The sequence below is a fragment of the Varroa jacobsoni genome, unplaced genomic scaffold, assembly GCF_002532875.2.
Source record: "Varroa jacobsoni isolate VJ856 unplaced genomic scaffold, vjacob_1.0 scaffold_1299, whole genome shotgun sequence".
NCBI classification, from domain to species: Eukaryota; Metazoa; Arthropoda; class Arachnida; order Mesostigmata; family Varroidae; genus Varroa; species Varroa jacobsoni.
Window position 1 is genome coordinate 95571 of NW_019214201.1, and position 15461 is coordinate 111031.

At 43.4% G+C, this 15461-nt stretch overlaps 1 long non-coding RNA gene across 1 annotated transcript; it reads right to left on the reverse strand.

The window, feature by feature from the left end:
- Positions 1–429: 429 nt before the first annotated feature.
- Positions 430–14787, reverse strand: LOC111268557 (uncharacterized). Its single transcript, XR_002685290.2, has 3 exons — positions 14448–14787; positions 13127–14063; positions 430–1508 (listed from the first exon to the last, which is right to left on the reverse strand). It is a non-coding gene; the product is annotated as an uncharacterized LOC111268557 (long non-coding RNA).
- Positions 14788–15461: the final 674 nt, after the last annotated feature.

Here is a 15461-nt window from a genome sequence, read left to right on the forward strand (position 1 = left end):
GCTAACCGTTAGTTACGTGGAAGCGCTAAATCAGATGGAATAGGACGTTGCTGGCATAACAGGTGCATGAGTTATCTAAATTCTTCAATTTAATCTCTTCATGCGTAAAGTGTGCTACGTCTTCATAAATTGGTTTATACAATGGAGCGTGAACGCATTTCGCAACGTCGCAACTTAGAGCATTGAACAATGATCTTTCGCATCTCATAGGCTCGGTCACCATCAAATCTACGACTTTCATTACCTATAAGTCACCCTGAATGCGGGCTTATATTTGCAACAATCAAAGAAAACAATAATTTGACATTGGCTATAGATTAGAGCTTCTTCAAGTTTCTTACCAGTCTTGAGTGCCTTAAATAAATGTTCACGCAAGTGTAAATAAAACGCACGCAAAAATAACTTGTATCACTTCAATAGAAAATAGTGTTTGTGGCTTTTCTATCAGTAATTTATTCGTCTCGCTGATAGCGAAATTCACAGTAGAGTTAAGTAATTGAATCAATTTGTTCACATGAGTAAAATACATTGGCTATATTAGTGGTAATTCTTTTTATAGCGTATAGTGGAAAAATGGTATTTCTACGTGCATACATATCTATGTATGTTTTCGCTGCCGCCTTCTCTTTGCCCGTTGTACATAGGCCAAGTTGAGCTGACACCGAGAATTGACTTAATCTTACATTTTCCGTTGTCGATCTATCAAAATATAGCAGGGCCAGCGAAGGAGGGGCAGTTACGACTACGCTAGCTCATGCGTGACCTGAGCAACTCTAGCTTATGTGTCAGATAACACAGATTCTACGTACAAGAGGGTAATGCTGCTACCTTCATACACATACGAGTCTAAATCCCAGCCTGGAACGAGGAAGGCGTCCGTCTCGTCCAGTTCAGCAAAACGGAAACGGTTCGCCTGTTTAGATAACGTAACGCGGTGGAAAACTGGCCACTGCCGTTGGCACAAGCGTAATGACAACCATAGCCGCAATGCCTTAAATTCGCAAGCTGAGACCGCTTGAGACCACCCGCGCTATGCCCCTTCATTCACCAGGTAAGTGAGTGGGATCGATAGAGTTCACGGCTTGAAATTTGGCGGGCCGGGCCGGGCCGTTCAAATGCATCAAACTGTGATTGATCACAACGAACAAAGTTGCTTAATTTATTTCACCAATAAAAGTTCACTTTCGCTTCATAAAAGCGACGAGCTAATGCACTTAGAGATACTAGGATCAGATTTCTGCCATCTAATACAAAGAAACATCTGCTGTGAGAGAAGAAATCCGTGTTGTTTACGTCCCTTGCGCGCCGGCTTCTTTAACCGCGAGAATTTGAAAGTAGGTTCATGTTCGGATCGAAACTGCCTGTCAAAACCATACGATAACGAAGATTGCCTATAAAGGATAACGGTGTGGCGGGATCGCGCATACGCGGTTAACGTGTTCTGAGGACGCATTTTTAGGCAATTAGACAGGTAGCACAATATCAACGCCGTTGTTATACTGTTACACCTGCAAACACACAGGAGTCGATCACAAAAACGTACACACGTGAATTTCTTTGGTCTGTGCGAGTGCTCGGCAACCGAAAACGGTCCAATCAGTGTTAGGGCATCATTAATACGTGTCATTTGAAAATAAATCAAATCAGTTATCTATGGGCAATATTTGCTTTTCTAAAACTGGGCGGTATCTTCTCTCTTTCCTTTTCTTCATGATACAACTGCAACATGGTGTTGTGAACCAACATAATAATATTAAGGTAAGGAATAGCCAAGTTGCCTGTAATTTTATCGTGAATAATCGATACGTTCGTTCGATTCTTTAAGTAAAATTCCACGATATATGAGGGCGATTCACGAGTGCGAGCATTGAAAATATAAGGTGACGTCCTTTGTTAGGACAAATATTCCTTTTAAATGAACACACACAGTGTTACCACACTTGGTATTATATATAGGGTTTTTAGAAAAGCTCTAAGCAAACTTGACAAATGCTATACTTGAATGTAATAATTCATACTGATTTGACCTGATCATGGTCTGGTCCTATCGTAATAATTGCATATGACATGGTAATCTTTTTTCCTTGGGGTAAAGTCTTTAAGGCAGGTAAGTAACTGTTTCGACGTTGGTTACAAATTCCGGCGAGTCCTAACTTCGGTGCTTTCAGTCTCACTATTTCATGATACGATCAATGTTCTTCATCATTCTGCGTACAAATAATAACCAGGAAAACTCTCTACCGATAGTCATCTTTACTCTAAACACTCTCAGCTTAATGAGAGTACGGGACGATAATTAGAATACCGTTTCCATTTCGGTTATCGTAATCACCATTACGTCAAGCAAAGTGGCGCGACGCTACCTGCAACAGCTGTCCTTTGCAACCCTATCTACCATAAATGGACGACCCGCGACGACAATGACCGCGTGGATAGATACCGATATCAAGCCCAGAAAAAAGCGTCCCCCAGTTAAAAACTATATCCGATCCAGGACATCAGGAGGTGTAGATTTTCCTGTGCAAGCTAGCCTCGCACATGAGTTAGTTGTGGTAAATTCAGATGCGGTAATTTTAGTCGTTTTTGTTAATATTATGCTCAAAGGTTTAAGTAAGAGAAAGGCTGCTAGTTCTTGCGAACTACGATAGCATTATCGTTATTCGATTTGTATATGTTTTCTAAATCTGCTTATGTTGTTCTTCGTTGCTGTGTGCATTTTGCTATCTGCGTCAACTTGTGCGTGTGCAGTGGCCTGTAAACTGCGAACTTGGCAAAAGGTTCACAAAGCGAACCTTGTGCCAGGACATCATCCGCGAAGTGACAACAACTACAACGACCTCTAGTTGGCATTCAAGCAAGCGTTGATTTAGCAGATGAACGCGGTGCGAAAATGCTAGGCAACTGTATTCTAACCAAATACGTAAAATACAGGGTAGATTGAGGAAGGCGTTCGGATAAGACAGTAAGACGATGGCGAGAGAAATTTTTCACACCGAGCAAAAGTGAACGGTACCTGAACCTGAAATAGGAGCCAAAGAACGCGTATGAGAAGTTGAAGGTCTGTATGAAGGTTTGTGTAGCAGCTGGCTCAGCATCCTCGTCATGCAGCGTTACGGATTCTCGCCCACGGTTCACTATAGTGCGCACTATACGTGTTTATTGCAAGTCAACCATGGTGTCGGCGGGCGATAGCAATGTTGAGTGCTTAGTTTGTACCACATTTCACCGCTGACCCAGTCCTGCTTCATGGTTTGCACACATCACCAAGCCTTCCAGCGGCTACAAAGCTCTACAATAAGGTGCCCCGAAGCGTTGTATCACCAAAGGAACGAAAATCTTCTCTGTCGATGGCAGACAATGTTTGATTTTGCATGAAAGGCGAAGCGCCTTATTTTACTTCTGGGTGAATTGTGCTATGTCAGCAGTCAATACGACCGAATGCACGACTGTTTACGACTGAAGAACGTGTGGATCTTCGAATTTTTATTGTTTTATATGAGAAGTAGCGTTCGAGCACCATGGTTGACTCTTATTATCGAATGCATCAACGACGTTTTTATGGAATGACCCTGTTACTATAAATATAGGGATTTATCCTATGAAGAGATCATAAATTATATTTGATTTCCTTTTTATTGGATCCAAACTAATAGACTTACAGGACATAGAAAAGGCAAACCATACTTCTCTGCATAACTTTGCACGCACCAGTAAGTAAAACTTCCGCTACGCACATGGGATCTTTCGTCTCTGAAGAGACTCGAACCTTAAACAGGCTTAATAGACAAAGCAACTGCTACTTTAGTTTTTGCTCATCGTATTCCAGTTATTTCATTTCCAATCTATTTTTTTTGCTGCATGGCGCCCCTAGACAGCCGCTTGTAGCTTCTAGACTCCCTATATAATGTCGCAATTTCTGTTCCCAGGCAGCAGTGAAGTATGAGGAAGCGTACTGAGGTGATTGAGGTGCCTAAAGTTCATGGACGGTACCAGTCTGCTTTTTTTTGATAACAGACCCATTGCAGTTGTTGCCTGGCCATAACATAACCAATAAACTTTTCGCTGTTCTTTGCAGTTTGTCGCCTGCGCTTCTAAAACGTTCGAGCGTTCCAACGAACCTCGAATTCGATCGCTACGTTGAAGCGATCACGTGTACTCCTTCCCTTTTTCCATTAGAGCTCCACTTCTATTTTAGGACTCAAAGAAAGGAGACTCGTTTCCTCGCTCGTTTTTTTTCTTTCCGTATACAATCTTCTGCCCAGACAACCATTTTATGTGACGTCTCCGTACGCGCGAAAGTAGCACGATGCGTGCGCTTCATGCGGAATTGAGGTCAGAATTCCAGGCACATTGCAATATCCTACTGACACGATTTCTTCTTGGTTATTTTAGCCGATTTTCTTTGCAACTTCAGCCGAAAGAGCATTTCAGGCGAGAAGCAGGGTACGCTGACGTCGTATCGTCCCGCTGCTTCTGTTCCTGGTCTTGTTTCACCTCTCGAGTTGTTAGCATCTTTCTTGGACCTGATGGGATCTCGTCCTTGCTCGCAAGGCTGTCGAATTCTTACTCCTCTTCATCTAATTTTAGTTTTTTTTTCTTTCTGCTTGCATCACCCTATTACTGTGCTCGTTGCTTGCTTGAACGAGATGCAGCCGCCGGCCATCGTACTTCGCGCTCCTGTCATCGTTTGTGCCAGCCACGAGTCAGCACCCAGGTAAGCACCTGATAGAAGTGCTTTACGAGCTCCGGCCCACATGTGAACACTATAAGCTCAATCTGGCGTTGGAGCTAATACCTCTATAGAAGGTATCGACTGCTAGCGGCGCTGGAAAAAGCATGACATCGAGTTGCCATAGTGGTAATTTTTCTAGAAGCTACAGTTTTAACCTTTTGGAATAAAATCAAAGAATCGGCACAATAATTACCTTTTGTTATTTTTTTTGTTTGTTTCCGGTTATGTGGTTCGCTCAGGTTAACATTTTTCTTCTGTAGAGTTTCTTTGGTTTCCTTTATGGGCCTGGCTCGTTTATTGGAGAATGTTTACTATAACCATTGTTATGATTACTATTATATTATGCATTAACTAGCTTCAAATATACCCTCAACATGTGCCCAATTTTTGGAATTGGTTGCTGAGATGAAATATTTCTTTAGCTTTCTCTTGATACGCGCTTCCCTAACATTTGACTACTTTTTTTGATTCAGCACGACAATCAATCAGTAGCTAGCTCTCTGGTTCATAATTTAAGGTGCTTTTATCCTTGCTCCACAGTAGTGGAATCCTTTTCCAGATCTATGTAAACAATCCCTGCTAATTTTTCTCTATCATATGTCACGGCCTAATGCTAGAAGTTACTGCTTTAGCTAGGCAAGTAGGTTGTACCACATCTGCGCCACGCTTCTTGTCGCATTTTTTTTTTATTATGAATTCCATCAAAACTGCCTTCATGCCATTTCGCAACGCTTCCAATTTGAAAATGGCCAGAACTACTATATCCGACGATGACTAGCGGTCAGTTCCGTCAATCAGTCAGTCAGTCAGTCAGTCAGTCAGTGTTTGTGTTATGAATAATACAAGCAGGCGTTAGAGTTGTCTCGATCGTCGGCAGGCTTTTAGGACATACGCCTCTGAGGTTTGCAGGTAAGTGGAAATTTATCAATATCATATTGTCCTACTTACTATACTGTGCGGTCTGAGCTGACTTTGGCGCAGCTCTTTACTTTGGTCGATGATTTACTTCTTTCCTTTGTACCATGCACAGGTTTCCTTTGGGGTATAAGTAAATTTACTGATACTTCCATATTGCATGCAATAGCCCAATAGGCATTTTTGTACAGGTACGTCCTCCAAGAGGAGCGAATCTAGCAACGTAAGATATTCTGACATCGTCAATATGAGGTAAGAGACTCGGACATGAAAAAAAAAAGCTAAAAAGAGTGACAGAGATAGATACGGAATGCACTTGGATAAGACAGAACGAACCAAAAAAGAGGAGCACACAAAATAAAAAATGAAGGCAACAAAAGAAGGTCGGGTAGGGAATATTCAAAAAGTGAATTCGAATGAAACTCACCAATCGTCGTTCGAGTATCGACTTCCTTCATTGGTGCCCATAATTAGACAAAGGCTAAGAACATGCCCCAAATCTGGCTAGTTTGGTGAAAGAACCCAGAAAGCAATCGACAAAATACAAGGGACATGTGCTTCTATTTTGTTTTGAACACTATCTTCTATTTTCGATTTGTTCCGTTCCCTTCCCTTGTCCTCCCGCGTCGCATTGCCCGACAGCTGCTCGTCTCTGGTTCGTCATCCGTAGTAATGAGCTCTACGCAAACCCCACGATCTGGTAATAATACGAATCCTATACGGCCAGTACCAATCTAAGGCGGCATCGACATTGACAGTATGTAGATAGAGAACGTCCGTCCCTCTTCTTACCGTTAGCTTCCAGTCGACTGGGCGGGCTAATTTTGCAACACTGCGCTCCCCTTAGCTGTAGCTCGAATTTTCGTGGTTGAGCCAGCGTCTCTGGTGTGTTGGGGTAACTGCAAGGGCGAACGGGCGAACGTAACTACGTCTGAGCGCAAGCATGCATAGATTTGCCCTTACACCTGTCCGTTGGCGCACCGCCAAAGCACCTAGGTTGAGAACCGAATATAGATTACACTATGCATACAAGCTGCTACTTCTGCTCTTCGCTAATTGGAGGAAGAGGTCAAATGTGGCATCGCACGTATACCACGCAAATCGCTAGTTTAGGTTGTTCGCTAGGGCTCGTTCATCACGCGAGTTGCGGACGCAAGAGAAGAGGAATGTCTACAAGCCCCGCTTAGCCGTTATCTTTCAGTTTTTATTCCCCACTTTCCGACGATATTCGGGGCGTACAAACTTCCGTCACTACCACTACCATATTCATACCACCAGCTCCACCAGTTTAATGTCTGCTGCTGCTGCTAGCCAATGCCGAATGGCTTGCCTGTAAGCCTGTCTTTCTTTTGGGTGACAAACATTATACGTAAAGCCGTAAGGGCCTGACCTCCGAACAGATGACAAGCTGCAACTCGGGTACAGGTGGTACGGGACGTTTAGCAAGCGAATAGAGAAAAAGATTGCCATAGCAGTGGTGGTAGCAATTGCAGTAACGCCGGCTGCAGCAATGACAGAAACAGTGGCAGCGAGGTTTGTTATGACGAGGCTCAACGGAACAAAGCCCATCTACCTATGTAGCTAAAAGACGATGTCACTCAGACTCATGCAGAAAGCCGGCAAGACCAAGTCGGGTGGGGGTGTCTGGTGTGCAGGCCAAAGAGCTCACACTAGTGCAAAGGGTACCCCTACATATATGCAGGCAAAATCCGGCTCAGTGCCGACGTTAAGGCCGATTATTGGTGCTTACTTGTCGACGCGGTGGCCCGCCATAGAGAACAACGTGCCCTGACCACGTATCAAGCAACGTATGCCCGCACAACCACGTCGACGCGACCGCGAGCGAAGTATCACTGTATAGGGCGCCTGGACAGGCATACTAGGTAAATGCGCATGCCGTGAGGGTTGCAGCACCTAATACGCATACACACGCAAATACCCGAATACAGATAGTTTGTATTACACAGACAAACATATACAGGAGATAGACGTTACTGTGCTGAAATGCACTACGGGGTATGCTTAGAGATGTGTGCCACATGACGACAAGGACTGAAAATATGCCAACGACGGTTTACGTCGAGTGGCGGCATAGATTCTCGAAAGCTATAAACGTTCCTCTCTGGTGGCAAAGGTGGGCGTATCAGAAGGTGCCTAAATCCGCCCGTACCCTACTTTTACCGACGGAATCTGCCACACTTCACGTGTTACTTTCCGCACTTGAAAGTAACCACTGAAGGATGTGGGCAAATTGTAGGCTGGCTTTGCCCATATTTCGAGTACGGTAACTCAGTGGTCTTGGACCGTGCTTGAACAAGAAACGTACAAACATGAGAAGCAGAGAGAGTGGTAAAAAGGCATTGTTGGAAAAAATTTATGCTTCTATCCAAATTTATTCCTTACCAGTATTGCATGCAGGACCCTCCAGTCGTCGAGGGAACGTTTCAGTTAGTGTAGAAAATTTGTGGTAGTTAGATGGCTCGTATCGATCTCTTAAACCCATGAAAAGGTCGTGCAGTTGACATTCAGCAGATTGTTCCTACTTTATCTTGTCCTTAAGAAGGCGTTTAACGGACTTTGTAGCTCTATCCTACTTATTCTTTTGTATGCTCTTTCTGTAATCTGTTCCTTACTGCCTATCATCATTCTTCTTCAACTTAGTAGGTGACAGTATCTATGTATCTTTCACTACTTAATTTGTTTATTATCATAATATTACCCGAAAAGTCTAGATATGGCCAAAAAAAGTTCTGAATATGGAAGGCTCATATGCATCATCTCTCTGGCGCAAAAGGTGCATCCTTATTTTAATAGTTAAACAAATAGTTTACGAATACACTTGAAAAAAGAAAGATAAAAAAGTAAACACATTTTCTAGCAACGAACCACGTCATTGAAATTTACCATTTGGCATAAATGGCACTGGTATTAATCAATCCACATCCTGCCGTATGCAAATGATGCAAGAACACGTTCTAGTAAGACATAATCAAGTTAGCCACCGTTATTAACAGACTGTTATTTACTGTGTATTTCACAAACGCTTACAAAGTCTAGCGATAGTCTCTTTGATACACAGCTATGACAAGAAACTAACAATGGATTAAGGAACTATTTCATCTACGTCTTTTCAGCCGTATGTATGTTGGTTGTCATGATAACCCAACGTACGCGTTTACCCGTATAGCAAAAGGCTGGCTTCACGATAGGGAACGCCAAGTTTACTGCTGTACATCGATAAGTAGAAAGGTGATATTGGCATGTTTAAACAGTTGCTCTACGGAGAAGAAGCATCATATAATAAATGGTCTATTCAAATGATTCGTCTCAGATTTTGGCCTAGCTCAAATCAGTTAGCAGATCGTATCGTTCGTTTGATTGGATACTAGAAGTCGGTCCTGAGCTTCTTTGGCCTAAGTTCTAAGGCAAATAATATAAGGACAAGAGACTAAGCAGCGAGCATAGGTTTATGTTTTTTTTTTGTAAAACTATTAATGAGGAGCGTTGGTTTATGGAGACAGTGGCCTTAATCAGTATTTAAAAACTTTCCGCGTCGTACTACTTCAGACATCTAGCCTTCTCGAGTAGAAAACAAAAACTGTCTACGCCTGGTCAATGTCACCGGCCAAAGACGATACCGACTGCGCTATCCCGGAATACAATTGTTCGAGGTCATCTTTAAGTAGGTTTAATCATTCAGCTTAGCACCTACTCGGGTGGGGGGTTTGCCATCGAATTTCGTTTTAACCTTTAACTACTGCTTTACCGTATGTATAGATAGATAGGACAGCCGGAACTGTTCCCTTTGTAGAATCTAAAATAATTGCAGTACAATGGCCCCTGTTGTAACTAACAACTAGTTAAACCCATGCCAATACATCATTGTCTCTACGGCACTTAAGTAAATGTTGATTAATTTTAGTTGGGTCATGAAACGTTTTCATATATGACCCTTGCTGAGTATGCTAAATAATCCAAACCTCGAATCGCGACGCTCAAATGAGGATCTACATAGGTGTACTCATGCCCGTTGCCTACTTATCCCTCGTCATTCTTTAGTTCCCTTTAAACCATTGTCTCGACAAACCATCCCTATCTATCGCACTATCTGCTGGGGAGAACACTTCGTGTCAAATATTTTTGCTATGTCCCCTTCTAAATTTCCTTTCAGCTCCCACTGCATTCGACGCGAACCCTCCTTCAATCGCCCCGCGCCTTGTATATCCCTGCCCTCCCAAGTGTCCAGCAGTCTCATGCAGGAAGCAGCGTTGCTATGTCTTTTCATGTCTTCTTTCATTAGCTGCTAGCTTTTTCTTCGCTGTTTGCTGCTCGTCGATACAAGACTCTCTTTCTTGAGCAACTAAAGGGACGTACAGTCCTCCCTTCTGGTCTCCAATCTATCGTTAGCTGCATCGGGAAGAAGCTGTACCACGAAGAGCAAGAAGATTCGATCTTCAGCCAGCTGGTGAGCTCTGTTTGTTCTGCTAAACAAGAGCGGCAGTCTCTTCGGAGAGGTGCCGCTCTTTATCAGCAGAGGAGCCGTTTTGAGGTGTTTTGAAGAATGACGACGTGGGCACTGTCGCACGTGAATCCACGCATGTGTATCGACACGAGCTGATTGTGATTAATCCCTTGCACTACCTACCACTATTGCTTAGCTCGTCTTTGCCATTATAAGGCTACGATGCTATAGCGCCGTGGCTCATCGTGTCTTGAGCTGCGTCCTGACTAGATCGATCAGCGTTTTTCTCTTAGATGGAACACCGGTTGAGGAAACTAATATGGAATATTACAAGTGAGTGAGTGCAACATAAGGAATCAGTCGAGTTGGAATTACAACAGTACTACACAGTGTTACACGATAGGAACGGCAGCTCAAAGACAGAGACGTTAGGTTGAAAGAACACCCGCTATTTTTATCCACTATCAGATATTATATATAATTTTTGAACAAGCGAACACTTTCTTGTGATGTCCCTTGCTTCCTTCAACTTCGGCCATCTTTCTGGTAGCTGACGTATTTCTCAAAGGAGAATGGTTTAGTTTTTAGAAGCATTCAATTTATCGATCTATTCGGAGACATCGGCTTCTCTTGTAAAATATTTGCATTCGCGGTTTTGCTGCATTGACCGAAACAAGTGAAATGAAACAATATCCGTACTGGACGCTGGATAAAACCAAGTTTCCCGTTCGAGACCCACTAGGGTCACCAAAAAAGCATTCAGTGTAAGGCTGGCATATAGCAGTATCACCTTGCGTCGCGTTCAACCAAGCAAGGCTTCTTTTTGCCTATCTCATAGCTCAGACGGATGCGTTGATTTACGTAACGGCCCTCTGTAATTCTTTTTGTTTTTTAAGTAACTTGTAGTACAATACTTCCTTCTAATTCCACCGTATACAGAGGTGCAGCTTTCGACCATGGATATTTCTTTGCGGTGTCCGACTCGAGGAATTTATATATGTATATATGCTGATTTGCGTTTAGAGATGTTGTGCAGATCAATCTCTCATCGCCGGTAATGATTTTCTACCCAAAAGACCTTCTTTTCTGCTGTGCGAACAACGAAAGGTATATTACCAGGTCCTTTTTTTGTTGTTATTTTTACTGGATTCATGAAAATCCAATTTGCTTCCTTTCCGATCTCTCCAAGTGCATGCAGAAAGTTGACGGCAGTCATCTAGGTCACTCTTTAGCTGCGTAAACAGCTCTCGGATCACATCTTGCTTATGAGGTGCCCATAGTTTGTCGTCGTTTACCTTTTGTGGCCTTCGGGAACGGATCTGAGGTGTAAGATAAATTCTCCAATTAAACAACATAAAGAGTTAACAGCCGGAACTGGCAAGTAGTGGCGGCACAGAAACTTTACGTTCGACATCGCAAACAGTTCTTTTAGTTTCGACAGCATCTATTCTACCACGAATAGTGGAGAAGACAATGTCGGATACACGTCTTCTTGAGCTCAATGATTGAACGCGTCCAATCGGCATTTACAGCGACTAATGAAAACAACGCACCCAAGTTCTAAACTAGGGATAACACTGGGAGGGCTTAACTAGATATGACGCCATCTGCCGGCTTCAGTGAAACTCTCGTTTCGACCTGATATGACGTTACTTTCTTAGCAAAACGACAGCTTCTGTTCAAAGTCTACTTTGCTCAACGAACACAGGTCTGTTAAGGAGTCGAAGGCGACCGTCGTTGTCAACTCGTGCCCGCGGAAGGCAACCGGCTCAGAGTTCGCTTACTTTTTATTTGGTGCCGCGGTAGCATGGGACGTGCTTTGCAAGAAACCGAACACTGTGACCGAAAAGGTCGGTTGCCAAACGTTTCTTCGTCTGGGGAATACTAACCTAATTCTAGAGAGAAAGGAATGAAGAAATAGTAAATGGTAAGAAACAAAAAGCGACACGACATAGCCGCTAAGTAGGAACTGTAATGCATACATGCCCTTATCAACATGTTTTATCAAGTCCTATACCTGCTTTCTAGTGTCTCTTAACTATGCTACGGCGTGCCCCTGAACTTGTTAGTTGTCGCGTAAGGCCTTCTGCGAGCAAAAACATATTGCTTTCGTGTTCGCCGCCTGCTTTTTTTCAACCGATACCGAAGAAGTTGGACATTGAAAAACATTTCAGTGAGCTAGGGGTATGTCGAGTAAATTGACAGTAGAGGACGCGGCTGCGGATGCTGATAATTTCAACGCAACGGAATAATATCTAGATTTAATAAGGTGGTCCGGTTTAAAATCCGTAGCGCATCCATATGCTTCGCGAATAATTCAGGGAAAGGCAAATATAATAAAAATGCATCCCAGTTTATTGTCGGAAAAAGACAAGTTACAACTTCCTATAGTTAGTTTCCGAAAAATATACTGCAATATATTACGCAAATGAAAACGCAGTCAGTACACTTAGAATTACACTTAGAAAGGGGATACCGAGTCGTAGGAAGCCCTATATTCTCGAGACTAAGACTATAGTTTGAAAAAATGTCTTATCGAAAATAGCATAAAACATAAAAGACCCTATACAATAATCCGATCTAATACGGCCGATGTTCGACGGCGAGATGCTGTTAACATACAAGGGTGCTTGCTCGATTGTTTGACTCGTTGGTGTACTTTAATCTACTACTAGTACCGATGTAGGTGTTACATTAAAAGCCTTCAAGAAGACTGCGTACTCTTTCTCTCCCGATTCGTCCTTCAATTACGTGATAGCCATAAGCAGTTCTAGCCCGATCATGACTTGACGTGATGAACGTACTATCGCATCTTGACCAGTACAGATGCCTCGAGCAGGACCACATTAGATTATATTTTGTTGAACCTGATAAATTAAACTAGAGCCACCTCAAGTTAATTCGTCAGGTGGCCCATTAATCCTAGTTAATAAACTCCCACCACCACACAAATAACGTAAATATTTCAGCAGAGACACTTTTACCATTTATCGAAAATTCACAAACAAATAACCAACCTGACTCGCCAGTACAGCAAGGTGTTACACAGCGTATAACTTATCTTGAGTGAACATCGCTTTTAAGGAAGATGTCTTTCCATGAATCAGGTTTCGGAGTGAAAGCCGTTGAAGGTGCAATGCGATAAAAGCATACTCATAGAATAACTTCTGGGAACTTATTCAGCAGTTCTGGAAGAAAAAGCGGTATTTGTTGCTCTTTTTGGCTGAAAACAAACAGAAACAGTCATGTAGAAGATATGGCAAGCGTGTGCTCCCACAAACATAATAACAAGGATGTCAAAAAAATAAAGGGTTACAAAAAAAGCAAACGTTTGAGTATAGGGCTAGCAGAGGGCACGGTCAGTCTTTCTACTACTACTATTATATAAAGGAACGTATTTTCTCTCGGCGCCTTCCTCAATGGGGACAAATTGACTGGTCCTAGAATTTGACAACAGCAGCAGCAGCGGTCAAGCAAACGCTATCCCGTCTATCCAGACCAAACAGTAGTTGTTTGGTAAAGGCTACAGAAAGCTACATCCTTTAGGAGGCAACGCCTTCGTCCTTCCTTTACTGGCATCTCCTCCCGTAGTAGTAGCTGTAGTAGTAGGAGTCTCCAACTCTAGCCAGCAGGCCCTGAAGGGCTAGCAGGCCATACCACGCCACTGGCATAATCAGAAAAACAAATGCAGCCTCGATCCTGACTGATGAGCGTTGATCACGAACGGGGTCGCCGCAAGCCAATCTGGACCGACTGAAAGCCTCCTAGGTTGGGCCTCCTGTGTCCTGCTTTCTGCCTTCTGTCCCACGCTAAGAAACTGCCTCAGTGTAGATGGCTGGCCACACGAGGCAGCCCGAGCGAGACCAGCGACCGCGAACCACCATCTACCATTCAGTTTTTGACCACCTTCAAGTCCCCGTCTGCTGACAACACTTCCCTCCGGCTTCAACGTTTCTGAAGGCAGACAAGAGCGAAAGACCAGTTGGCTATGGCGAGTTGGTGGTCCTACAATAGATGTTTTATTCCTTGGTTTTTGAGCAATTTCTCTAACCTACCGAGTTCTGCTACTGCTTAATACAACCTTGGCCAAAACAAGTATTTCTACTGTTACCACAAATACTGCCTCTGTATTACCTTATATATGGGTTCGAGAATACGAGAAAACGATCTGAAATACGGTTATTAAAATAATCATAAGTTACTTATATTTTGGTAACCAGTTGGTAAGACTAGTAGGAATTTAATGTGCTAGTAATTCGGCCTAAAAAAATGGGCCACACCTAACATCAATCTTTCCCTGAACTATATCAGAAATGACCTCATATGAAACGCGCTCACATGCTCCACGTCTAATGCGCGCCTGGATCGCTGAGAGATCCAAGTGAATTAGGCAAGTGTCATTGATGTTGCTGAGCCTCATGACGTCGACAACAATAACAACGATGATGATGGTGGTGACGCTCACGCTAGTGGCGGATATATCAACGGCTGGTGACGCTAGAGGCCAGGGACATCAGCACAGCTGAATGACCAGTCATCTTTCCATGGGCGAGGCTCTGCGGGGTGTCGGTCGCCTACGCTGTCGGAGAAAGTGAACTCCAGAGAGTTTCTTCTCCCTATGAAGTCAGCGGCCGACAGAGAACGTGAATGTCCCACATTTTCTACAAGCGACAAGGGCACGAGAGGAATGGAACAGAATAGACGCAGCTTCAGTCGAGAAAGATAGAGGACCGGAACGCTGAGAAAGATAGATGTCCATAACGATAAGCTAGATATAGGCTGAGAAGGTTAACAAGACGCAAGATAAGGTCGATAAACAGGCAAACACACAGCCGAATTGCATATCTATTCGCATAGGCTATTTAGCCACTGTGCCTAGTCGATATTGGTTCTGCTCAGGCGATCGGTGCTGACTGAAGGTTGCCATCGAAACACAGGTGAGAAATGCTAAATCGGCCAGCCAATAACGAAAGCGAACGAAGGTCGCAAATAATGGTACCAACAGTGGCTGAAGCAAGAGCCGCGTACGTACACGCTCTTTGAACGACTTGATAAAAGTGTGGCCAACGTGGGGAGAAGGCGCATTTGGTGGGGAGCAGCTAAAGAAATGAATGATGTTGATGGTGGTGGTGGCAGCGGCAGTGAGAGGCAGTTGTGACTGTGGTGCGACGCTACTGGTGCTAACAATAAGGGGTGAGTGACTATGTCGAAAAGATTATTTAATATAGAGACTAACGTATGCTAAACTGTATTAGTCCACGTATTATATAGGTAACCACGTTAGATTTTGAGCAATCTGTACGAGTGCGAGCCTCTTTTATGGGAAGAACAAGAATATTATACAGAGAACAA